A 25505-nucleotide genomic window follows, 5' to 3' on the forward strand; every position below is an offset into this window, starting at 1 on the left:
AAGGCGGTAGTTGCGGGGCCGACGTTGTTGAACGATGAGAAAGGGTCAGAGGCGCAGCAAGCTGGTATTCAGAGCACGCCCGAACTGAATAAAATTGAGCCTGTAGCGTTAAAGGCAGCAGATACTGGAGAGGAAATTCCCGACACGGGAAAGTTAGAAGAGCTGTCTCCAGATTTGCTCATCGCGCCTACGTCAGACGGACTTAACAGGTTGCTAAAAGTCAGCCGGTCGGCTTTGATAGCCGAGCAAAAGAAGGATGGCAGCCTAGAAAACATACGCTGCATTATCAAGGAAGGTATCGCCAAAAAAAAATGCTCGCTTTGTGGAAAGAGGTGGGGTCCTGTACCGGAAGTATCTAGACCGCAGGGGAGTGGAGTTCGATCAGCTGATCGTGCCTCAATGCTATCGTCAGGATCTGTTGCGCTTGTCGCATGGGGGTTCGTGGTCCGGACACCTAGGACACCTAGGACACCGTCTCTTGCAAGAGTACTATTGGCCAGGGTGTTTTCGGGACGCAGACCACTTTGTGAAGACATGCGACACCTGTCAGCGGGTGGGCAAGCCAGGGGACAAATCGAGGGCGCCGTTGAAGTTGGTACCTATCATTACGGAGCCTTTTAGACGGCTCGTTATTGATACAGTGGGACCTCTGCCGGTAACAGCCACGGGGTACCGACACATTTTGACTGTGATCTGCCCAGCGACAAAGTTCCCTGAAGCAGTGCCGCTTAAAGAACTCAGCTCAGTTGAGATAGTCAATGCACTACTGTCCATATTTGCGCGAGTTGGTTTTCCTGCAGAAATCCAGTCAGATCAGGGCACAGTGTTTACTAGCGCTTTGACGACAGCCTTTCTCGAAAGGTGCGGGGTAAGGCTGTTACACAGCTCAGTGCACCACCCCCAGTCGAATTCCGTGGAGAAGCTCCACTCCGTCATGAAGCGCGTGTTGAGAGCATTGTGTTTTGAACATCAAACTGACTGGGAGCTGTGTCTGCCTGGAGTGATGTTTGCATTAAGGACCGCGCCGCATGCGGCTACGGGGTTTTCGCCAGCTGAGCTGGTGTACGGTCGCTCGCTGCGATCTCCGCTTCGCATGCTTCGAGAATCATGGGAAGGCAGGGGCGACGACCCAGTCGTGGTAGAGTACGTGCTTAAGCTCCTCGAACGCTTAAGAAGGGCACAGGAGTTGTCAGGTGAAGCAATGGCAGAGGCCCAGCAGAGGGCCAAGGTTTATTATGATCGGACAGCCAGGGCCCGTCGTTTTGAGGTGGGCGATGAGGTCATGATATTGCGCACATCGCTAAAGAACAAACTCGACGTGCAGTGGGAGGGCCCAGCACGGATTGTTCAAAAACTGTCGGACGTTAACTACGTGGTGAGTCTGCCAGGAAAGCGGAAAGCACAGCAAGTTTACCACTGTAATCTGCTCAAACCCTATAAGCAACGGGAAGCAGTGGTGTGCATGATGGTAAACGTGCCCGAAGAGCTTCCGGTCGAGCTTCCGGGACTAGGCTCAGTGACGAACAGGAAAGACACCGATCAAGTCATTAGTGACTTAATAAGTAAAGCATCGCTGTCGCCTGAGCAGAAAACCGAACTACACCAGCTCTTACAAGAGTTTCAAGGTCTGTTCTCTGAGAGGCCTGGTAGGACTTCTGTCCTTACTCATGACATAGAACTTACCTCCCCAGAGCCAGTACGATCCAAGGCGTACCGGGTGTCACCCCGCCAGAGCGATATTATGGAGGCTGAGGTAACGAAAATGCTACAGCTCGGTGTTATTGAAGCGGGTGAGAGTGATTATACCTCCCCTTTGATTTTAGTTGAGGTACCGGGCAAGGAACCTCGTCCTTGCGTCGACTACCGCAGGCTTAATTCCATCACTAAGGATCAAATTTATCCGATCCCTAACATCGAGGAGCGCCTTGAGAGAGTGAGTAGCGCTCAGTTTATTTCCACCCTAGATCTTGTCAGGGGTTATTGGCAGGTTCCACTTACAGATGAGGCTAGTAGGTATGCGGCGTTCATTTCACCAATGGGGACATTCCGTCCTAAAGTTTTGAGTTTTGGTTTGAAGAACGCGCCATACTGCTTTTCAAGCCTCATGGATAAAGTGTTGCGGGGACAGCAAGAATTCGCTTTACCGTATCTAGACGACGTAGCGATATTGAAACGTGTACTTATCTTTATCGGGCGACACGTTTTGGCGCCTAACAAATGTTATCGCACAGCGCGGGACGCGCATGCATGTATCCGAAGTTTCTGGAAAGTTATCGATGCTTCTATCCGCTGTCTGTTGTCGCCGAACCTTGTGTTATCTGATTTCATCGCTTGACACGAATGGTGTAGATCTTTGTAGAAGGCATGCGGGTCCCAACGTTTAGTCTGGAACATTCGATGACTGGTCTATAAAAGCCGACGCGCTTGACCCGCTGATCAGATTTTCGACGATCGCCGAGCGTGTTCGCCGCTATCGTTGTGCTATAAGTGTAGCCTGTTTTGTGGGCACAGGTTCGCCCAATAAAAGTTTGTTTTGTCGTTCACAGTATTGCTACTGTGTTATTCAACGTCACCACCACGTGACATCTGGTGGAGGTGCTTGTGCGTTCATGTACCGAACGCCCCCGACAAGCCGTAATTCAAGCCCGGACAGCAAAGACGACACCAGCGCCATCCCGGAACATCGAGCAAGCCGCCGTCTTCAACAGCTGCCCCCGGAGCACGGACTTCTACCTGAGAAGACCAAGAAGATTGTGGACAAGGCAACCCCAATGGCAGCCCCAGCGTCCCCCATCGTGCTGCAGCAGCCCAGGGAACCTCCGACGTTCCGTGGATCAACATTCGAGGACCCGGAAACCTGGCTCGAAACGTATGAGAGGATCGCTAAGTTTAACAGTTGGGACAGCGACGACAAGCTGCGGCATGTCTATTTCGCATTGGAAGACGCCGCCAGGACGTGGTTCGAGAATCGGGAAGCCACCTTAACGACGTGGGACCTTTTCCGAAGCGGCTTCTTGCACACGTTTACAAGCGTCGTGCGAAAAGAGCGAGCCCAAGCTCTACTAGAAACCAGAGTGCAGCTGCCAAACGAGACGATCGCGATCTTCACGGAGGAGATGGCCCGTCTTTTCCGGCACGCCGACCCGGAAATGTCGGAGGAGAAAAAAGTTCGCTTCCTGATGCGCGGCGTCAAGCAAGACCTTTTCGCCGGACTTATTCGTAACCCACCAAAGACTGTGGCTGAGTTTTCTGCAGAGGCATCGACGATCGAGAAAACTCTGGAGATGCGCACCCGGCAATATAACCGCCAGGGGCACACGCCGCAGTATGCCATCCAAGGACTGGGTTCGGACGACCTTCAAGAGACCATCAGGGCCATTGTGCGCGAAGAACTGCGCAAGGTCCTGCCTTCGTCGCAGCCTCAAGTAGCTTCGATCGCTGACATCGTGAAAGATGAGGTTCAGCGATCGCTTGGGGTTCCTGAGGTGCAACCTCAATTACCGCAGCCCCAGCCAGAAGCGATGACCTACGCCGCCGTCGCACGCCGTCAGGGTCCCCCTCCGCGACCACGCCAGGGCCCTGCAACGACGCAATTCCGTCGTCCGCCGCCGCCGCCGCCAGCACGCCCACCCGTCGCCCAGCGCAGCTACGCGAGGAAGACGGACATTTGGCGAGCCCCCGACCACCGTCCGCTCTGCTATCACTGCGGAGAAGCCGGCCATGTGTACCGCCGATGCCCTTACCGCGACTTGGGACTGAGAGGGTTCGCCGTCAACGCGCCGCGTCCACAGCTTGGCGAGCGCCCACGTGACATCGCCGATTACCTCGCCGCTACTCAGTGGAGCCCTCGACAGCCGTCCCGTTCGCCGTCACCAGGCCGCTACCTGTCGCCGCAGCGCCGACCATACACCGGCCCAGCCCGGGGCCGCTCTGCGAGCCCATATCCGGAAAACTAAAAGCAGCAACCGATGGAGGTGCGGTTGCTGTTCGTCGAACTGACGAAGATCCTCCGCCGCCGACGAAGACGACGAAGAAACCATCTCGACGACCTAATGACGACACGCCGCCGTCCCGACGAAGTCAGGAAGCCAAGACTACACCGACGAAAGACGACTTGACGACACGACGTTCCAGCTTCAGTTCAACACGACGCAGCCGTGATCCGACGCCGAGACCTAACTGTAACGCAAGACAAAGAACCAGCGACCTCGAGGTGCTTCTCGACGGCCACGCAGTCACCGCCTTAGTAGACACAGGAGCCGATTACTCCGTCATGAGTGGACCCATCGCCGCCCAGTTGAGGAAAGTTAAGACTGCATGGGAAGGCCCTCAAATTCGCACCGCTGGAGGACACCTGATTACGCCGACTGGGATCTGCACGGCAAGAATTACCGTTCATGACCGGACTTACCCTGCCACCTTCGTTGTCCTCCAACAGTGTTCACGAGACGTCATTCTCGGCATGGACTTCCTGAATCAACATGGCGCAGTCATCGACCTGAAGTCGAAATCGATAACGCTGTCTCAAGATCAAGCGATACCGCCGGAGAGCTGTCGTAGTCACCACGCCTTGAGTGTGCTCGAAGATCAAGTGAGCATCCCGCCGCGCGCCAGCATTATTATTTCCGTCGGCACTGAAACACCCGCTGACGTAGAAGGCGTCATCGAGGGCGACCAACATCTACTGCTCGACCGTGAAATTTGCGTCGCAAGAGGGATCGCTCGACTCCACGGAGGGCAAGTGGAAGTTATGCTAACCAACTTCAGCCAAGAGTTCAAGCACATCAACAAGGGCACGACAATCGCATACATCGAGGAAATTGTGGAAACCAGCAATGCCTTTGTCCTCTCGGATTCAGCCGCATCTACCCCGATGAGCATTGTCCCCGAACCAGACTTCGACGTGAATCCAAGTCTTCCTATGAGTAAGCAGCAACAGATCAGAAGTCTTCTCCGACGATACAAAGACTGCTTTTCGACGTCATCGAGGATTCGACAAACACCAGTTGCAAAGCATCGCATAATAACCGAAGAGAGCGCTCGACCACTCCGCCAGAGCCCTTACCGAGTTTCGACGCGAGAACGTGAAGCTATTAGGCAACAAGTCGACGAAATGCTGCGCGACGACATCATCCAGCCGTCGAAAAGCCCGTGGGCCTCTCCTGTAGTCCTGGTAAAGAAAAAGGACGGAACCCTACGCTTCTGCGTCGATTATCGTCGACTGAACAAGATCACGAAGAAGGATGTGTACCCCCTTCCACGGATAGACGACGCATTGGATCGGCTCTGCAACGCTAAATACTTCTCGTCGATGGACCTCAAGTCTGGCTACTGGCAAATAGAAGTCGACGAGAGAGATCGCGAAAAGACTGCCTTCATCACGCCAGACGGCCTCTACGAGTTCAAGGTCATGCCATTCGGACTGTGCTCGGCGCCTGCAACGTTTCAGCGCGTCATGGACACGGTGTTAGCCGGACTGAAGTGGCAGACGTGCCTTGTTTACCTGGATGACGTCGTTGTCTTCGCCGGAAATTTCGACGATCACCTTAGGCGGCTTGCGACAGTGTTAGAAGCCATCAAGTCATCAGGGCTCACTCTGAAACCGGAAAAGTGCCGCTTCGCTTACGATGAGCTTTTGTTCCTAGGCCACGTGATCAGCAAATCAGGAGTACGCCCCGACCCACAGAAGACAGCTGCCATCGCAAAGTTCCCGCAGCCAACCGACAAGAAGGCAGTGCGCAGATTCCTTGGCATGTGTGCCTACTATAGGCGCTTTGTCAAGGACTTCTCACGCATCGCGGAGCCGCTAACACATCTAACCAAATGTGATGTCGCGTTCAAGTGGGAAACGCCGCAGGCCAAGGCATTTCAAGAACTCAAACGACGCATGCAGTCGCCGCCGGTACTTGCACACTTCGACGAGGACGCCGATACAGAAATCCACACTGACGCCAGTAGCCTAGGCCTCGGTGCCGTCCTAGTCCAGAGGAAAGAAGGACTTGAAAGGGTGATATCGTATGCTAGCCGGTCGCTGTCAAAAGCGGAAAGCAACTATTCTACGACTGAAAAGGAATGCCTCGCCATCATTTGGGCTATAGCTAAATTCCGCCCTTACCTCTATGGCAGGCCATTCAAAGTCGTGAGTGACCATCATGCATTGTGTTGGCTAGCTAACTTAAAGGACCCTTCAGGACGGTTGGCGCGGTGGAGCCTCAGACTACAAGAATATGACGTCACGGTAATATACAAGTCCGGAAGAAAACACTCCGACGCCGACTGCTTATCGCGCGCCCCCATCGATCCCCCACCGCAAGACGACGAGGACGACGACGCCTTCCTTGGGATAATAAGCGCGGAAGACTTCACTAAACAGCAACGAGCAGACCCGGAGCTAAAAGGCCTCGTCGAGTATTTGGAAGGAAACACCGACGTTGTCCCTAGGGCATTTAAGCGCGGGTTGTCGTCGTTCACGCTACAAAACAACCTGCTCGTGAAGAAGAACTTCTCACCAGTCCGCGCCAGCTACCTTCTTCTTGTACCGTCAGCGCTGCGTCCAGAAATACTGCACGCCCTACACGACGATCCAACCGCTGGGCACCTGGGATTCTCCCGGACGCTGTCGAGAATACAGGAAAGGTATTACTGGCCGCGTCTGACCGCCGACGTCGCCCGTTACGTCAAGACATGCCGAGACTGTCAACGACGCAAGACACCACCGACAAGGCCAGCAGGATTACTACAGCCGATCGAACCTCCTCGCCGACCATTCCAGCAGATTGGGATGGATTTGTTGGGGCCGTTTCCGATATCAACATCCGGGAATAAGTGGATCGTCGTGGCGACGGACTATCTCACCCGCTTTGCTGAAACTAAAGCTCTACCAAAAGGCAGCGCAGCCGAAGTGGCGAAATTTTTCGTCGAGAACATCCTGCTGCGACATGGTGCCCCAGAAGTCCTCATCACCGACAGAGGAACGGCTTTTACAGCAGAGCTCACCCAAGCCATTCTGCAGTACAGCCAGACAAGCCACAGGAGGACAACTGCCTACCATCCGCAGACGAATGGTCTCACGGAGCGCCTGAACAAGACCCTCGCCGACATGCTAGCAATGTACGTCGACGTCGAACACAAGACGTGGGACGCGATCCTACCGTACGTAACCTTTGCGTACAACACGGCGGTGCAAGAAACAACACAGATCACGCCGTTTAAGCTGGTTTACGGCAGGAACCCGACGACGACGCTTGACGCCATGCTGCCGCACGTAACTGACGAAGAGAATGTTGACGTCGCTAGCTATCTCCAGCGCGCCGAAGAAGCCCGACAGCTCGCCCACCTGCGGATCAAGAACCAGCAGAGGACTGACAGCCGACACTACAACCTCCGACGACGCTTCGTCGAGTACCAGCCCGGCGACCGCGTTTGGGTATGGACCCCGATACGCCGACGAGGACTCAGTGAAAAACTACTCCGACGCTATTTCGGACCTTACAAGGTCGTTCGACGTATTGGTGCGCTGGACTATGAGGTCGTGCCAGACGGCATTTCGCATTCACAGCGGCGCCGCGCACGATCTGAAGTGGTCCACGTGGTGCGCCTTAAACCCTTTTACGGACGCTGACGAACTTCCTTATTTTTGTTGTTTTCTTTGCTACGAGTGCTTTTGTTTATTACTTTCGCTTGTTTGAAGCATCGGGTCGATGCTTTTTAAGAGGGGGGTATTGAAACGTGTACTTATCTTTATCGGGCGACACGTTTTGGCGCCTAACAAATGTTATCGCACAGCGCGGGACGCGCATGCATGTATCCGAAGTTTCTGGAAAGTTATCGATGCTTCTATCCGCTGTCTGTTGTCGCCGAACCTTGTGTTATCTGATTTCATCGCTTGACACGAATGGTGTAGATCTTTGTAGAAGGCATGCGGGTCCCAACGTTTAGTCTGGAACATTCGATGACTGGTCTATAAAAGCCGACGCGCTTGACCCGCTGATCAGATTTTCGACGATCGCCGAGCGTGTTCGCCGCTATCGTTGTGCTATAAGTGTAGCCTGTTTTGTGGGCACAGGTTCGCCCAATAAAAGTTTGTTTTGTCGTTCACAGTATTGCTACTGTGTTATTCAACGTCACCACCACGTGACAATATTCTCCGCATCCTGGCCTGAGCATATGGCGCACTTGCGGGCAGTGCTAACCCGCCTGCGCGATGCGGGCTTGACAGTCAAGGCTCCCAAGTGCCAGTTAGCACAGGCCGAGGTTGTCTACCTCGGACACGTGATTGGTCGGGGTCGACGCCGCCCCTCTGAAATAAAGGTGGCCGCTGTGCGAGACTTCCCGCAACCGCGCACGAAGACCGATATTCGGTCGTTCTTAGGTGTCGCCGGCTACTATCAGAGGTACATCCCCAGGTACTCTGATATCGCGGCTCCCCTAACGGATGCTCTAAGAAAGACAGAGCCGCAAACAGTCGTCTGGGATGAGACGAAGGAAAGAGCTTTTAGCGCCCTAAAGAGCGCCCTAACAAGCCAGCCTGTGCTACGATCGCCCGACTACACAAAAGGGTTCGTTGTTCAGTGTGATGCTAGTGAGCGAGGCATGGGCGTTGTACTGTGCCAACGGGAAAATGGAGAAGTAGAACACCCCGTCCTGTATGCTAGTCGTAAGCTGACCAGTCGTGAGCAGGCGTATAGCGCCACCGAGAAAGAGTGTGCGTGTATCGTGTGGGCCGTTCAGAAATTGTCATGTTACCTAGCCGGCTCGAGGTTTATCATTGAAACGGATCACTGCCCTCTCCAATGGCTGCAGACCATCTCTCCCAAAAATGGCCGCCTCCTGCGCTGGAGCCTCGCTTTGCAACAATATTCCTTTGAGGTGCGTTACAAAAAGGGGAGTCTCAACGGTAACGCCGATGGCTTAAGTCGAAGCCCCTAACGTGGGAATCAGCCTCAAAATTGCTTGTTACTGATGTTTTTCTTCCTGAGGCAGGATTTTTTTTAACTTATTGCTTTTGTGTAGTGTTTCAAAGTGATGATGTGCTTTCTAGTGCAATTTTCCGATTTGTGGACGCGTTCTGAGTGCTGCTAAACTACTGTAAGGAACTAGGCAGCAGTATAAAAGGGGAAAGAGCCTGGCAGGGCTTAGTGAGGGTTGTGCCGTGCTTGCTGACTGAGCGGTTGACTTTCGGCGTGGTTCTAACGCTTGCCGGAAACGAGAACAAAAATGTCAACTCTCCCGAAGTCACATTGCAGTGTCCTGTGTGAACCTGAACGTGAGAACGAGGCCTTCTCTGTGCGCTGCGCTCAAGAAACGCCAAAGGACGCCCGACTTCGGTTATGAGCATCATCGAGCGACATCCCTCCGGACAGCGGATGCAGTCCCCTGACCATCGGGATCTCCTTCCCCCGGCGGGGCGGTCTGTTACGTTTCGCCTACAACGCGCGGTAATGCCGGCGCGGATGCAACGGACGCCGGGGCTTTGTTCAAAGCGGCGGACATTTTGGCCCGTTCGACGCCGCCGCAACGCCTACCCGCCAAGCGTGTCCAGGCGTGTTTCAGTGCCACGTGTCTTCGTGTGTGCGTGTGTGTGTGTGTGCCCACGCTTGTCAAAGCGCGGCAGCCGGGGAGCGGAGCTCCCCAAGTGAGGGTTGGCGATGCGTCACTACACTCGGTTCAGCAGGTCTCTCGGCTCGACCGTGCGCGCCGTCGTGGGCTCATGCTCCGCCGTCCCGTGACCTTCATCCCGTGACCTTCCCTTTTGGACCGCGACGCCGAGAGTATAAGAGCAGCTGCCCCCGGACGCCAGGAGAGAGGCTCCGATTTGTACTGTTGAGTTACGTGCTCTCCCGTCTCTCCACTTCGGTCGACCTGACCGGCCGCTCTTTTGCTATGTTAGAATAAACAAGTTGTTCTGTTACCAGTCTTCTCTTGCTTTGCCGGGACCTTCAGATGCTTCCAGTGCCCCAGGCCGCCAGGCCAACGCTACCCTTGGGGCTTGTGACCCATTGGCAATAACGGGCGTCAGCACCGAGACCCCAACAACTCGTGCCAGCGGTGCGATTACAACAGCCGATATCTTCACGTTCTAGTAAAACATGTTCCATCGACTCCCTCGCTTTACCGCAGTACGCACATGCCTCTTCTTCCTTGTTATATCTCGCTTTATATCTGCGTTCCTGTCGCAGCTGGCCGTCAATAGAAACCGGATACCAGCGACGGCTGCAAATGTCGCGGCGAGGGGGAAGCGCGGTCGGCGGCCCCCCCGGCACATTCTGTTTTGCAAAGAGATCTCCGTTAATGGCGGGCTCGCCCTTTCCGCTTAAATTTGCCCGTGAGCAGCAGCAGCAGCAGCAGCCACAGCAGCAGCCGCTGCTGCTGGCATTACCGGAGCTGCTGCTTTTCACGCCGCTTTGCACGCCGCTAACGCCGGCCACGTTGGGACGTGGTTGAGAAGTGGCCACCTCGCAAGAAGAAGATGCATGCTCTGTCGGTGTTTTGTTTGGTGGCATTTGTTTCTTGGATGCCATTCTCGAAATTCCTAGAAATAACTTTGTAAAGAATGTAAGCCAAGGTATGAGCGACGTGGAGGGCCTGCGCTGTCGTGGTTCAGAATTCGGAAAGCGACGCCCGGCGCCGACACCGGATTTTCTTCGACGCGGGGCCCTTGACGCTATCGCCTTAATACATGACAGGAGTGTGGCACAAAGGAAAGACGACCCGAGAATTGTCAACATTTACGTCGCGTCGCATGTGGACAATGCCCTCTGGACGCCGTAATTAAGCGTAACTTTAGTGGTCGCAGATTACCCATGGGCGAGACGCCGTCAAGTACGTGCGCGGCTTATTTGTAACGAAAGCGTGCCGCCAGCAAATTGACGCCTTCTGTTACGTGATTCCTTATTTCAACAGCGTTCCGTAGACAGTAGAGTGCCAAAGTGAATAAATTTAAACACACAAAACGCATGCTAAGCACGCTCCGCATAGGCTCGGAACCATGGGCTGGTGAGCAAACCATATTAAGCGACCTCTCGCCTCACGTCTTATTCAACATACCATGGTTCTGGCAGCGTTTGTGATTTTCAAAGTTCTTGCGGAGAGCGGCAAGTGATAAAATCACGTGCAGTTATCGTGACGACTGGCTTTTTCTATTGACATCGGGAGACACAGCAGTTGCTTGCCCATTCCTTTGTCAATCGCGTCGGCTAAGCGCCGCGAGGACTTACTGGCGATTGCATGTCATATACGCAGAATGTGCACCTAAGTTAGAATCCACTTACCGTGGAGGATTTGTTGTTATATCCAACGAATCGCGAACGACTGTCGCGTTTTGGCGGTGACGCGAGATGGCTGACGCACGATCTCCCTTGGATGGCCTTCGTTGCTGCTCGCTGGACGGATCACCTTTCTCCGGTGCTTTGCTGTTCCGCGATGTTGAGCGCGCGCGCGGTGGAGCTACTCCGGGTGAAAAAGTACAGCGCTCGCTCCGCGTTCCTTTGAACTGTGGCTGCCCGTTCTCTTAGAAGCAAAACGGTGTTTTCTTTGCTTAGCGTGCGTGAGTGATACATTGCCATGTTCGGGGCCAGTCTCCTACAGTTGAAGACGTTTTGTTCTCTATTGCCGCAAGAGTAGAACGGGCATTTTACTCTCTCTCAGAAGGGCAGAGTGAAAATCACATTTCCCTCTCTCCTTGGTGACGGAATGAACACTGAATTTCACTCCACTCGACATTTTGTGAGAGTAGAACAACGCTTTGAAGAGTAAATCGGCCGCTTCACTCCTGCGATACCCTCCCTAGTTTTTAGAGTGCATATGAAGCCGGCTATTTTGCGCATGCGCACTATAACGTTCACGACGCATCTGCGCATTATGGCGGCATCCATGCACCGGTTATACTTACCGGGACGGATAACACCGGTCTGCTATAACTCTGTTACCTAATCCAGGGACGTAATTTTACATTATTATAAACACTTAGAGCACTGTAAACACACAGGACGTAGAGAAGCAACAAACACTACACGTGTTTTTTTTTCTCTACGTCCTATGTGTTTATAGCGCTCCAAGTTTTTATAATAATGCATTACCAACTAGCCCAAATATCCATCCTTTTACATAATTTTTGCGTTTGGGCCGCGACAACGCTTACATGCCGGCATGCATTCCGTTATACCTCCTGGCACAACGCCAAAATTATCAAACGTTTTCCATGCGTGCTTTCAGATCACTTTTCATCGTCTGATATACGAAACACCTGCTGGCATGGTCACTTCTGTTTTACTAAAGTTTAATTGCTTCCAATAGCGATCGAAACAGGGGTAAAGGTGGCGGGGACGCTGACAATTGATGTTTCTTTGACGAAACGAGCCAAGATTTAGGAGCCAAAATCTTCTGCTCTTTTTTAAGAAGCAGTAAAGCCTTAGTTACTTTACTTGCTTACTCATACGGGCAAGCACCTTTCCGATCGAGGAAGAAGGGGGGAAGGAGTTCTCAATTACGTTGCCCCTTCCCCACCCCCAACCCCGCGGAAAGCTTTCTGCAGACGACCATGTTTTCGGCCCGTCAATCAGACAAAACTAGGAAGCCGCTGTCCTGATACGCCTCCAAAGTATGTCAGTGCCTTCAGAGGTCAAAACGTTTTTCTTTTTGTCACACACTGACAGGCTACCGGAAAAAGAAAAAAGAGAAAGCAGGGCTGGAACAGCGAGGTATGATGGTGCCGCGAGGAGTAAATTGTCATCTATGCAGGAAACCAGAGACTGTAGAACTGGTTTTTGTTGGCTATTGGGATGCTGTCTTATATTGGGCTGTCCTTCAAATAACACCGCAGAAGGACCTTTCAATAGATGTACATGGCATACGATTTCTACCTGTATAATCATATAGTGTACCTTGTATGATGTCTTTATGCTTCTCGCCCTTTATACTATATGGAGGTCGTGTATGGATAATCGACACACATGAGCCCCAAACACGATTGGTTAACGCACATTTTGTTGACAACGCGAGAAACCCAGACATGTGCTGAAACACTAAGGGGATGAAGAGGAAGTGCTTTATATCTCGAATGTCTTTGACAGCTACACTTGAAAATCCACAAGCAATTGTAACCAGCCTTACACTACAGGCGGGTGGGTGATGTGTTCATACTATATTTTTAAATCTGTTTTATTACATATTGCAATAAATTATTTTTTCCCGTGGCGTCGCACCAGAGCATTGCGCTCGAGACCGGTAGGTCCCCAGTTCGAATCGCGTGTTCAATTACCTTTTTTTTTTTAATTACGACACTTTCGTCCTTTTTTGAGGCAACATCAAGCAGTGCTTTTGTTTACCGTGCTAAAGAAAAAAAAGGTTGTAGGCCGTAGTGTCGCCTGCGACGAGTTGGCGAAGCCTATATACGGCGACTCGTATTAATATTTATGCGTTGTTATATCATTTTTTTTCTTTGGCTTCTGCAGTAGATATTTTTTTTTCTATGTTTCACCACCATGGCCTGACGCGAAGGGTTCCTGCCAAGGGGAGCGAAGTCACCCGTCGTGACCCGTCGTGACCCTTCGTGACCCGTCGTGACCTGGCACTGGCAGAGCGCCGAAAGCGAACAGTGAAGCCGCAAACGTTATGTTACGTGCACCCCAGTGACATTGGCCAACTAATGACGATGCAAAAACTGACTACAGTTAAAACTTGATCTAACGAAACCCGATTTTACGAAGTTCCCGATCTAATGAAGAAATCTGAACAGCATTGAACAACATTGAACCCATATGTTGCTATCAACCCCGAATTTCCGAAACTTGGCCGAACGGGTTTTAACGAAGTTCTTCCTGAAATAAATGACTAAAAGAAGCGGCGACTTCTTTCTAATTTTGACACAGAGGTTTTTCGTCGAGCGTGAGTTTTAAAGCGGTTGCGTTAAAGCATCTAGGCGCACTAGTCACAGCCCTAGCTTTATTATGACGGGGCTACACTCCGCGCCCATGCACGGAACAGCGGACTCTAACATCACCTCGGTAGGGTGGTGGCTGCTTTGGCTATTTCGTTGCTTATGGAAAAGATGGCTGGATTAACGGCAAATACATTTGCCGCCGTAGCTTTTGTGTGTTGCTAAGTTACAAGTTTTGATTTCGAAGAACCGACGAATGCCTTTCTCGATTTTACGAACTTCCCGATCTAAGGAAATAATTCGAGGCTGGCCAACACTTCGTTAAATCGAGTTTCAACTGTATTCGCCATTACGGACTCTGTGGTGAAATACGTCAGCCATGACGTCTGTTCCACCACAGGCGGCTGGTCGGCTGCCGCGAAGCCGTAACCACAGGGTCGTCAGCGGCAGTTGGTCTGTACCCCACTTCACGATGTACTATCGTGAGCAATATGAGCGGGAACATAGCAGCGCGTGTCAGATAGACCCGAAAACAGCTATGTGCGATACGTGGCGTCCGCCGTCGGAAACATAGTGGAAAGGAGGACGCTGTTCTAATAACTGTTGCCACTCCCACCATGCTTCTCTCTACACAAAGTGCGGAACTTCGCATCGCCAGGGCACACTGATAAAGCTGTTTGATATTGCGGTTACTGATAACTTTGTGCACCGAGGCGCGGCCAATAGCAGCACTGTTTTGAAGCGTAAATATTCGCGAGATACTTCCCTGGGAAATCCGTCCGTCTGTCTGGAACGCGTGATACGATGCGCTCCGTAATATATACATCAGGTACTATCGCGGTATTGGGGGTGAGCTACACCACTGGAAAAGCTGGCGCCACCGTCGGCGTGTCTTGACATGAAGGATCACGTGGACACAGCGGCCGCGCCGAGGGAGCTCAAATCGAACGTATAACGTCACACCTGCGCTGCCGTTCTGATTAAGTGGTGAAGCTTTCCCGCCTTGGGTGTCTGCTTGACAACATTTGAAAGCACTATAATAGGTAGTCGCTGCCTTTGGAGGAGTGCAGCATGGTAGGCTATTGCTCGGTGGCGCAGTGCCGGACTTACGCTACGGAGCCCGGTGTCAGTCTTATTGACAGGTAGTCGCAGGACAAGGAGCTGCGTGAAGCTTGGCTCGCGAAACTTAGAACTGGCAAACAGCCATCGGCTACAACTCGGGTATGCAGCAAGCACAGACGCGAGAAGCTTTCTGCCACGGCGCCGGGACTGCGATGTTCGGTGAGTGTAGCAGAAAACGCGCACTGAGACGATCGCCGGCGCTTGCTGCTCGAATAATTTCGTGATGCTTTTGTCTATGAACTTGTAGATGCGAGACAATGGCAAGTTCACTGGAATGGAAAGGGAGCGGTAAGAAGTGCATTAAAAAAATCCCAGTGCCCTTCCACTCTGTGAAGAAGGATGACCAGCGAAGTTGTGTATGTGGTAATGGCGAACTGAACTTCCGCCGCGGGTCGGCCCGACATTGCACTATCTCCGGGATGTGGTGATGGTGATATGGTGATGTTTGTGTTATGAATTAATCTACTGGATTACGAAAAAGAAGCAGAGGGAAATCGCACGTTGAGAAGACCGATAAATATACAGTGCGACGCAACTTAAGAAACAATATTGAAACGTTGAAGAAATTAGGGGAAAAAAAAAAGAATATTCAATATCGCGACGGCACATATCACAGTCGCCGTAGGCGTCGAAATCTCTTTAACGAAATTATTTTTGAACAGATCTGATAGCGTCCATGCAACAATGGTTGCTCGTGTACATTCAGATGCTCATATGCTGCGCCCTAAAGCTCGCGGCACGGTGCGAAAACGCGCTCCCAGCGATAGCGATACATTGTGCGTGGACATGCATGCAGACACGCGGTCGGTCGCTGCGAAACCATGCAATCGCTGCATTGAGGCTTCCTTCTTTTATGCTCCATTGGTTATACAGACCAGTCCATTATAAGAACATATTTCGCGGTTTGCTCTCGGCGTTTGCCTACCTTTCACGCAAGAAGCTGGGTCGGGAGACTCCATCGCGGCGACCGCGCGCAGTGGCGTTCACTGTACGTATTCGGTAAAGAAATACCGTCTGTAAACGATTCTGTGCTTTCAGTTTGCCCATGATTATTGTTTTGGCAGTAAAAAACTTCCCTCGTTTTGAGAGTGCTTACAGAAATGTCCATGGAGGAGTGCCGTGTGGTGTTTTTATTAAGCCCTGTACGCCAAGCAAGCCTATGAGGAGCGCACCGCGTTATTCCTCAAGGCGGAACCGCATGGCGCGATTTCAGGCGCGATTGACGCGCGGATGGTGGGACGCGCGCATTCATTTTGACGCGTGCCCAGCATGATCCGTCACGAAATCGCGCCGCCGCGTGCTGCTGCTCGGAGTAGAAAAAAACGCGCCGCGCGGCGTGTCCGCCAATCAGAGCTCAGGTAAGTCACGTGGCATTTTGTCACGTGGCATTTTGGTTTTTGGTGTCGCCACCAGATGGCCCTGCTCTCTGCGCATCTCGACGGAACCTCTCAGGCGCAATTTTTTTTTTTTCTCGACAGAACTGGCGCGTGCGTCAAAGAAAGCACGTGCTACCGTGATTTCGTTCGTGCATCGTGTTGGTTCGCGCATCGTGTTCGCCTAAAATGGACCAAGCAACCTTCAACGAGGCCCTAAAGCCCCAACCACTGGCACGCGCTGGAAAGCTTCGGCGCGCGCCGAAGGGTCAAATGCGTCAAAGCGTCGGTCGGGAACTCGCTGAAGCGGAACGTCGCGCAGCGATTATGTCTACTGCCGATGCTAGAAGTTTGCCGGCGCGCGGCGAAGCTGCGCCGGCGTGCACCAATGGGAGGCTGCGACGCCTCGCAGGCGTCAACCAATCGGAGGCTGCGGAGCCTCTGGCTGCTAGGCCTGTAATGGCCGACCGTGCGGAGACGCCGGCACCAACGATCGTCCGAGTGTTTTGGACGCACGACGCGCGCGACAGTGTTCCTGAAAGACAGTGTTGTAATAGTAGGCCGACAACGACACGATCAACCGACCGACGACCGTGGGTTGTGGCAGTGCGACGTGGATCCGAAGCGACTTCGAACGACGCCGACTAATCCAACCTGCCCACTGGGTTCCGCCGGGCTCGGTACGATCGTCTGCTAAAACAGCCAACCGAATCACGATTGCCGCAACGTCTGTGCTTGTTGTATGTGCATATTGTCGTGCTCAAAACGAATGGAAACACGTTTACGAGCTCCGAAGTCTGGATAATCAACACTCGCCTATCGCCGATGTTGTTTACGTTACGCGTAGGCCTAGCGCGTCCATCGAGTTCGTAACTGGCGAGTGAACGAACTCACCTGAGAAACTCTGTCGAAGGAAATGAATTTTCAGGTCCGTTTGGTGTTGCAGTGATTTAAAATATGGCACTCTTGACTTCGTGTGACCTGTGATGTGGTGAATGAACCGTGTGGAAGTTGGGTTGGTCAACCGCGGCGCGTTTCGTGTGGTGTCGGTTGACTCAAGTTTAACGGGCAAGCTCTGCGCTGTTTCCAGTGGTAAAGATAACTTCCGAAAGCAAAATACACTAGTAGCCGAACTATTGGAAGTACTTACATAATCAGCCGTGCCGCCTGTTTCAGCTGACACTGCGCTCTTCTATTCGGCATGTGAATCCAGTTCAGTACAAGTTCACTGTACTCATTCACTCACTTCTTTCTAGTGCGTCCGTCTTTTGGGCTAGTTGGGCATAAATCGCTCGTGATGCAATCAAGAACACTGACGCACTGAAGCATACGTGACAACGCAGTCATGTTTGAGTCAGTGTGTCGTTATAGTTGAGCACTGCAAAAAGAAATTATCTGTTTGCAACGTGTGCCCTGTGTGCAGTGCATAGCAGGACCTGCATCATGCAAGACCTATGCATGTAGCAGCGTATACCACGATTCGATGCCCGCTTCAGAAGCAGCAAGTACTGAGTCAATGAAACTGTAATTGATTTTTTATCTCACTTTTTGCTTATGGAAAGTGTAGATGGTGTGAGTGCATTGTGGGGAAGGTGAAACGGTGTCATCAGTGTTTTGTGCAGTCAGTACGCTTAAACTGCTGGAATCCCTTCAGCCTCTACTAAAATGTTTCTTGCTGCGATACTATAAATTGTAGTCAGGACAAAGATCTACTCAAAACCAAGTTACTAATGCATCTGCGGAGAATGTGTTTAACAAGTTAACGCTTCCACAACAACAATATGCCGATGCACAGCATATGTGCTTACAATAAATACATTCCGTAAAGGCGAACGACTGGGCCTACAATATCAAACTTTGTAGTAGCAGCGTAAAAAGTGCTGCCATGCGTATCAGCTACAACGAAACTGCTGCACGTCCAACCTTCTTCCTTGGAGGCACTTCTATAAAGACTGTTCGGGCCCTTCCCATTCTGGGTGTAGCATTTAGCTGTTCTCTCAACTTTTCCGCATACGTCACCAGCACTGTATGTAAGCACCGGCCCTTTCTTGGGTTTGTGTCCCGTGTCTCCCTTCCCTGATGACCTAAGGTTTTCCGAGCACTCTACACTTCTATCATTCTGTCATGACTTGAGTACTGCTCATCAGTATAGTTCCCGTACCAAACTCGCGACGCTAACAAGCTTAAGCTTGTTCAGCGCCGGACAATACGCACCCTTTACTCCCGTCTTTGCGGTTGTCACAAGCTCATGCCAGCCTTCGACGATTGCCTCAAACCCCTCAAGTAGCACACCCTGCAATACCAACGCAACATTGCACTAGTCTATACTGCAGGGTGTTTGACGTCTCTCTGGACAGCACTAATCTTTCTTCAGTTCGTCTGAACAAGTGGTCAGCACAGCCTGAGCCCTCATCACGCCTCTATGGCCCGACACCACAACTCCATGATTATATCTGGCATGCAGAGCTTTCTCTCCACCCCCCTGGCGATTTGGATTCTCCTTCCTTGGAACCAGACTTCATTGGCACTCCTGTGTGTTGTGCACCTGTTGAATGTGTGCGTGTGTGCCATGCTGTGTTATTGAGCAAGTGTGTGTGCACGTGGAGGGGAAGGAAGTGTGTTCTGCATCCTGCAAATTCCTGCTTTGGATGTCTGGTTATCAGATGCTCTAACATACAGGCATCAGCCTTCTTTTTAGTCTAGTGTGCCAAGTTAGCACTAAGATTATTATTATTATTATTATTATTATTATTATTATTATTATTATTATTATTATTATTATTATTATTATTATTAGAATCATCACTTTGACCACATTGATTGTGTTGAAGCCAGCGTGACACATAATTCAAAATATTTCTGGAGCTTTGTGGGCTCTCTCTTCTAAAAGGAGTGCCAAAGATGTACGTCTTCTTCATGAACATAGTGGTGTTGTCTCGAACACTGCTGATGCCTTTGCAGAACATTTCTGTTTGCTATATGGTGTGAAATATGCTTCAAGTAACCTTCCTTCTCAGTCTGGCGCAGTGTATGCTAACAGTCAATGACAAGCTCGTTTCCAAGTATATGAAGTGCCTTAAACTTTCCCTTTCTTGTGGTGTTGATGGTATTTCCTCCACAGAGCTTAACCCTTTGAGACGCTGTCTACACAATTGGGCACAGCAGGAGTGTGCATCAATAGCAAAAGCACTGATGAAAGTAATGGTATTTAAAATGTGTTTCATATATCTTGAAACACTTATTATTGGAACTGTGCTGCAATTTTGAATAATGTGCAGAATGTTTTAACAAAATGAGTGGGAAGGTAGACGGCTGGGTGTTGTTACTCTGTGTCAGTATGTTGTATGTAGCGGGTTCACTTCTTTCATTGTTTTTTACAATGTCGTGCACCAGGCATAATTGTCAAGTGGCTGGATAAGTGCTTTTCAAGCTTTTCAAAACACGAAATAGTACATGTTTTCATATTGTGTGTTCCTGTAGTGAGTTTTCGCATGGAGTCGAAATTTTGTAAACTTGACAAAACTTGCTAAACAATTGAAAATTCTTAATATTTGCTGCAGCTGTACACTTTCTACGACTCTGAGGATGCAAGAGATGTGGTGAAAGCAACTTTCAATCAACGGGTTAAAGTGGTGTCTGAAAGGGTTAAGACGTATGGAAGCATACTTGTTCCTCGTTCTCACAAGCATCTTCAATAGTTCCCTAAAGTCTAGTACCTTTTCTAGCACTCGGAAGGTAGCATGGACATTGCCCATGCACAAATCAGGTGCTAGATGTGCAGTTACTAACTGCCGACCTATATCTATCCTTTTCAGTGCGTCAGGTGTTCGAATCGATATGGGATTCCTCGCTTTCTGTTAGTGCTAAGAGCATTTTAATAAATGGACAGCATGACTTTGTGTGCCGACATTTCAGACTTTCAGACTATTTCAGACTGTCAACAGTGTTCACCACTGCACCGACTTCCAAAAAGAAATTTTTTCACTCTCAAACTGGTGCAGAAGCAATAAGTACTCTTAAATGCTTCCAACACTATGGCATTAAGTTATATGCACAAAATGCACCATGTGAAATTTTGATACACCCTACATGATGCTCCACTCCTTAGGGTCGATGAAATGAAAGATCTTGGTGTGTACTTCGACAAAATGCTATGCTAAGCTTCTCTTCACATAGATAATTACACAAGATGCCCTTCACGCTCTTGGAATTGCATGCCGTATATTGCATGATTTCCACTCACCTGTTGTATTTCTGAAATTCTGCTGTGTGCCTCCAACTACTAGAGTATGCCTCTAGGAGGGGGGTGCAATGAGCAAATCTAATTCTGACCTCATTGAACGCATCCAGAATAAATTTATGTCTATCTTCAAGCACCACTTTTGCCATTCTGGTGACCACAGTTGAGCCTTCTCAAATATACTTCAACTCGCACCTCTATATTCAAGTCTTAATTAATCGCACCTTTTGTTCCTGTATAAGGTGGTCCATGATATTATACATTCCTTAAAGCTTCTTGATCATATGCATTTCTTTGTGCCGCAACAGTATACCAGGTAGCATTCCACATTCGTTGCCTGGGCTTGTTACAAGATTGTGCTAATAAGACTCGACTCCAAAACATACTTCAGAGTTCATTTCCTGTGTATTGTGTATCTGTAGATAATCACGTAGGATTAACTTCCTTTTACTTTTCCGCATTTCCGTTTTTCCCTATTTGTTTCTCTGTCTCCCATTTTTTTGTCTACTACATTCATGTTTTCTCTACATTTTGTCTCACATAGTGCTCGTTAAGTGCACCAGTACAAAGGCTCTCTAGCTGTTCCTGGGCTCTACAATAAAAATTTGAATGATTGATTATTATCGTAGTATAAAATTGTGCTTTTTAAGTATGTACTAGTATACTATTTTAGTGCAGTAGCTTTCGTGCAATTAAAAAAAGGGCATGAATTAAGAAGAGAGTGAGAAAATTATAGATCAAAGGTAGGAAGGTTAACCAGGACTGAGCCCAGTTGGCTGCCTTACACTGGGGAAAGGGAAAGGGGGACGGAAAGATTAAAAGAAGAGAAAGTCTACGATGGATGCTGACCTTGTTGGAGAAGGATGCCTGTGGTCGTCGTTCTGGCATGAATTAAGAAAGTGCAATAATATGCTATGTGCCTGATCATATGCATTGTGCTATTGATTTCTTCCGAGTTTTAATAATGGCTGGCTACTGTATGCAGTGTTGTGCAATAAAATAATATGCCACAGCAATTATTCCGTGCCTCGCAGAAAAAATTGAATATATCTTTCTCAGTCAAAACATCATAGCAGGCTGAAAACAATAAACTGCAATTTTTCTTTTTGTGGTGACGAAGTGTGTAAATTGTGAAAATAACCTGTTTATATATTTCTTATACTATGCAAATGAGCTGCTCCCATACATTCGAATAAGTGCTTCAATAGTACGACTTGGCAAAGGGCAACGAAAGACTCCTATTAAAACCCTCTAATTCTCAAGCTTGCATTATCTGACGGTATGTCATTTCATTAATGTAAAGAAAGGCAAACTTGATATGTGGAAACCAGTTACAATAGAACATGGCCCTTACACTGTGAAAATGTTTTGTAGCAATACACTCAATGTGAAGGCCTCCGGATGCGGTGTTGATGCATCAAAACAACCTAGAGTAAGAGGTGCTCCATGGGCTAGATTTGACAGAATCAAGAATTGGGGGGAGACAAGATACGAATTACATACATTTTAGCTATTCTAGTTTTTTTTTCTGTGAGTGCTGCAGGTGTTTCAATTCGTTTGTGCTGATTTTCTCAGAACCCACTTTTTCACGTTTCTTTCATGTACCAACAAGCATAATTATATTGACACGGATGCTTTATCTGTGTCCGGTTACCGTATTTCACCGGCTAAAAAATGTAACGTTATCGCTCGCTGCACGATGCGCCTGAACGTATCGGAAGTTTCGCGAATGTTATCGATGGTTCTGTCTGTTGTCGACGAACCTTGCTAATCTGATTGCATACGCGACACGAATTGTGTTGTAGTTTCTGGAAGGCGCGCGGGCACCAGCGAATAGGCTGTAACTTTCGACGACTGCCGTATGCAAACCGACGCGCTTGACCCGCAGATGAGATTTTCTACGATTGCCGACAATGCTCACCGCTATCGTTGCGATTGAGCCGGCACTATTTATTTACCGTCACTACTACGTGGCAATATTTCCAACACAGATTTTTTTCAGTTATACATTGCACGCCTAATTCTTACATAATTGGCTGTGCAATAAGCTACCAAAAAATGAAATGGTGCAACAGTTTTTGATATATGGCATCGTCGTGCAGGTGTTTGGAAAGCGATCTTGCAGACAGACGACGCGCGAGCGCTGATGTCGATAGTCTGTACACTATTGTTACTTCAGAAATAAAAAAACTGTTGCGGCAGGTGTATATTCATTATTCAAACGTGTTTTTTATATCTAAAAGCACATACAGATCACTAACTTATTGTTTCAAGCTTAGTTTACAGCAGGCTGTTTTAGGCCGGACTTTGACGGATGAAGACGGAATAGTCCAGCAACAGTGCGCCGCAGCCGAGGAGCGTGCTTCGGCGCGCGTCGGAGCTTGTCTCCAGTGGTTGCGCGCCCTTTCCCTCCAGCCGAAGCGAAGCGACGCATTCGCTTGCCAGCGCGCGCCGAAGCTTTCGGCGCGTGCCAGTGGTTGGGGCATAATAACTGAAGTAAAGAAGCGTCGCGTCCTGTGGGACGTACGCGATCGCAATTACAAGAACATCAAACCTGACCAGGCTTGGCGAGCTATAGCAGATACCCTCAGCGTAGACGGTATAGCAGATGCCCTTAAAATCCCCCTTAATAGTAGCATCGCCTCTTCTGCTCGGTAGTAAGCGGCCGACACTCTATTTTCTACGTGAAGTTGTAAACAAGCAGCGGCCCCTCAGCATGCGGAAGGTACATATATAGTTGCAGTTTCGCAAACAGTTTTGCTGCTTGAAATTAAGCTTGATAAGTACACTTCGGGAAAAAATGTCTCTGTCTAATCACACTAAGATTATTTTTACTGTAGTGTTCTGTAAGTTTAAGGGCATATTATATGTGCGACAAAGGAGACAATTCATGTCGTTGGGAGTTGTCTGGCGACGCGAAAGCGCCGCTCCCTTTTTTCGTGCGAGTGCTCGCGCGTCGGCGGCAACGCGGGCGCTCGCCGCGCCTCAGGTCTTTCGCTCGCGGAAAACGCGCCATGCGGTTCCAGCTGTTAACTCGGTTTCGAGGTTATTTGCCACGCGTTCGCCAGTTCCAGCTCATATTCTGCACGATAGTACGTGCCCTCCTGCTGCGTCAGTACTTTGTTTGCCTCAGTTGCCGTCCGTGTGACCTGAAATCCGTATTGTGACATAGTTTGTCTGCTTGAAGCTTCTCGCACTCAGGTTTTATGGCATATGTGTATTCGTGCCGAATCACGTGTTCTATGGGAGAGTGCGCATAACCATTTGAAAGAAAAAAAAAAGGGGGGGGGGGCGTCGGGGTAATTTGGACACCGTCGTGTCACGAATGCCGTCTGTTTGGTCGAGTGCGAGTTTGCTTCAAGCCCTAAGGTTGTGACGTCACGCGCCAAAGCGCAACTAATAACGAGCCCAGTTATTGTGTGAGATATATGCTGTAGTTATTTACGCAGTAGAGCAGAAGCACATGGTTGACGAAAGAAAAAGACGGGGCACTGCGCTAACTAACAACTGAGTGTTTATTGACCGAGATCGTATATATATAACCGTACAAAAGAAGAGAGAGAGAGAGAGAGAACATAAAAAAATCAACCCAGCAAGATCAACTGACACAGGCGGCTAACGCGGCAAAAACGACATTAGTCTCTACGATAAGGAGACTGACGAGCAACAAACAATTCCTATTCCTAACCTCTGGAGCTTCTACCGCCTGTGTCAGTTGATCTTGCCGGTTTGATTTGTTTTGTGTCTTTCTTCTCCCTTCCTTTCATGCGGTGATATATATACACCTGCTCTCCTGCAATAAACACTCAGTTGTTAGCGCTGCGTCCCGTCTTTTCATTTCGTCGTCCATGTGCTTCTGCGCTACTGCGTAAATAATGCCACAGCAACTAGCCCACCGACTTGTCCTCCTGATATGCTGGAGCGTTCCCTGTCACACGCGTCTCTTATATGTCAACCTAAGTGATTTAGGGGAAACAGAAAATTCCAGACGACGAGGAAAACGAGAACGAGGTGAAAGTGGGTGCCAACTTTGCCACAAGTAGGCTCGTCTTCTTCAAGGCGACATATATGCTCTCCTCGCCACAGTGTACATAAATAGGTAGGGTTCTTCTAAGCCTAACTAATTCGCCATTCACGCGCGGAATACTCGCTAAGCGTCCGCAAGGAGAAGATGGTTCATCCGCGGGAAAGATCATTACTAATCGGGTGGTCTGCTAGGTCGCCGATAGTCGTATCTGCAACCGTATGCAAATGACTCCGTCGTGTAGCCGCTACTTCAGTGATGGCATTTAGAAACTAGCGATCTGAAACATGCCAACACAAGAGGGAGGTAATGGGCAAGGGAGGGCTTTTCACTAAAACGTGCGGTATGCTAAACATTTGCGCAGATCTGAGTCATGCCTGTTGTCTCTTGTTCTTTTTATTATTTTTTTTGTATTTCATTCAACTACGTACTGCTACACATCTGTGGCCTTACAGGAGAGAGGGTAACGGGAACAGCTTGCCGAGCAGAACGCCGGAGCCGGTTTTAACTGCACAGATGTCCTTCGGCTTGGGAAGGTCACGTGGCTGACCTTGGCATCAAGTGCCGCGCTCATGATCGCCCATGAAAGAGTGTGTTTTTTTTTAGATTAGTTGGACGCAAGGCGTTGGGGCCCCTTTATCTAAAGCTATCTTTTAATGTCGCTAACGGAGCGATGTTGTCTAGTATAAAGCCAATAGGCAACGAAGCCCAAAAGAATGCCAATGAGCCCATTGCATGTCGGCTTTATATGGTCGAATATAAAAAAAAAATGGAGGCCCTCGGTTTGCCTTCTCTCTTCTAACCTAATGTTTGTATTTCATCATCGACGTTGTCGTCATCATCATCGTCGTCGTCGTTTTATTTATGTCA

This window comes from Dermacentor andersoni, chromosome 6 (genome assembly GCF_023375885.2).
Source record: "Dermacentor andersoni chromosome 6, qqDerAnde1_hic_scaffold, whole genome shotgun sequence".
Classification (NCBI taxonomy): Eukaryota; Metazoa; Arthropoda; class Arachnida; order Ixodida; family Ixodidae; genus Dermacentor; species Dermacentor andersoni.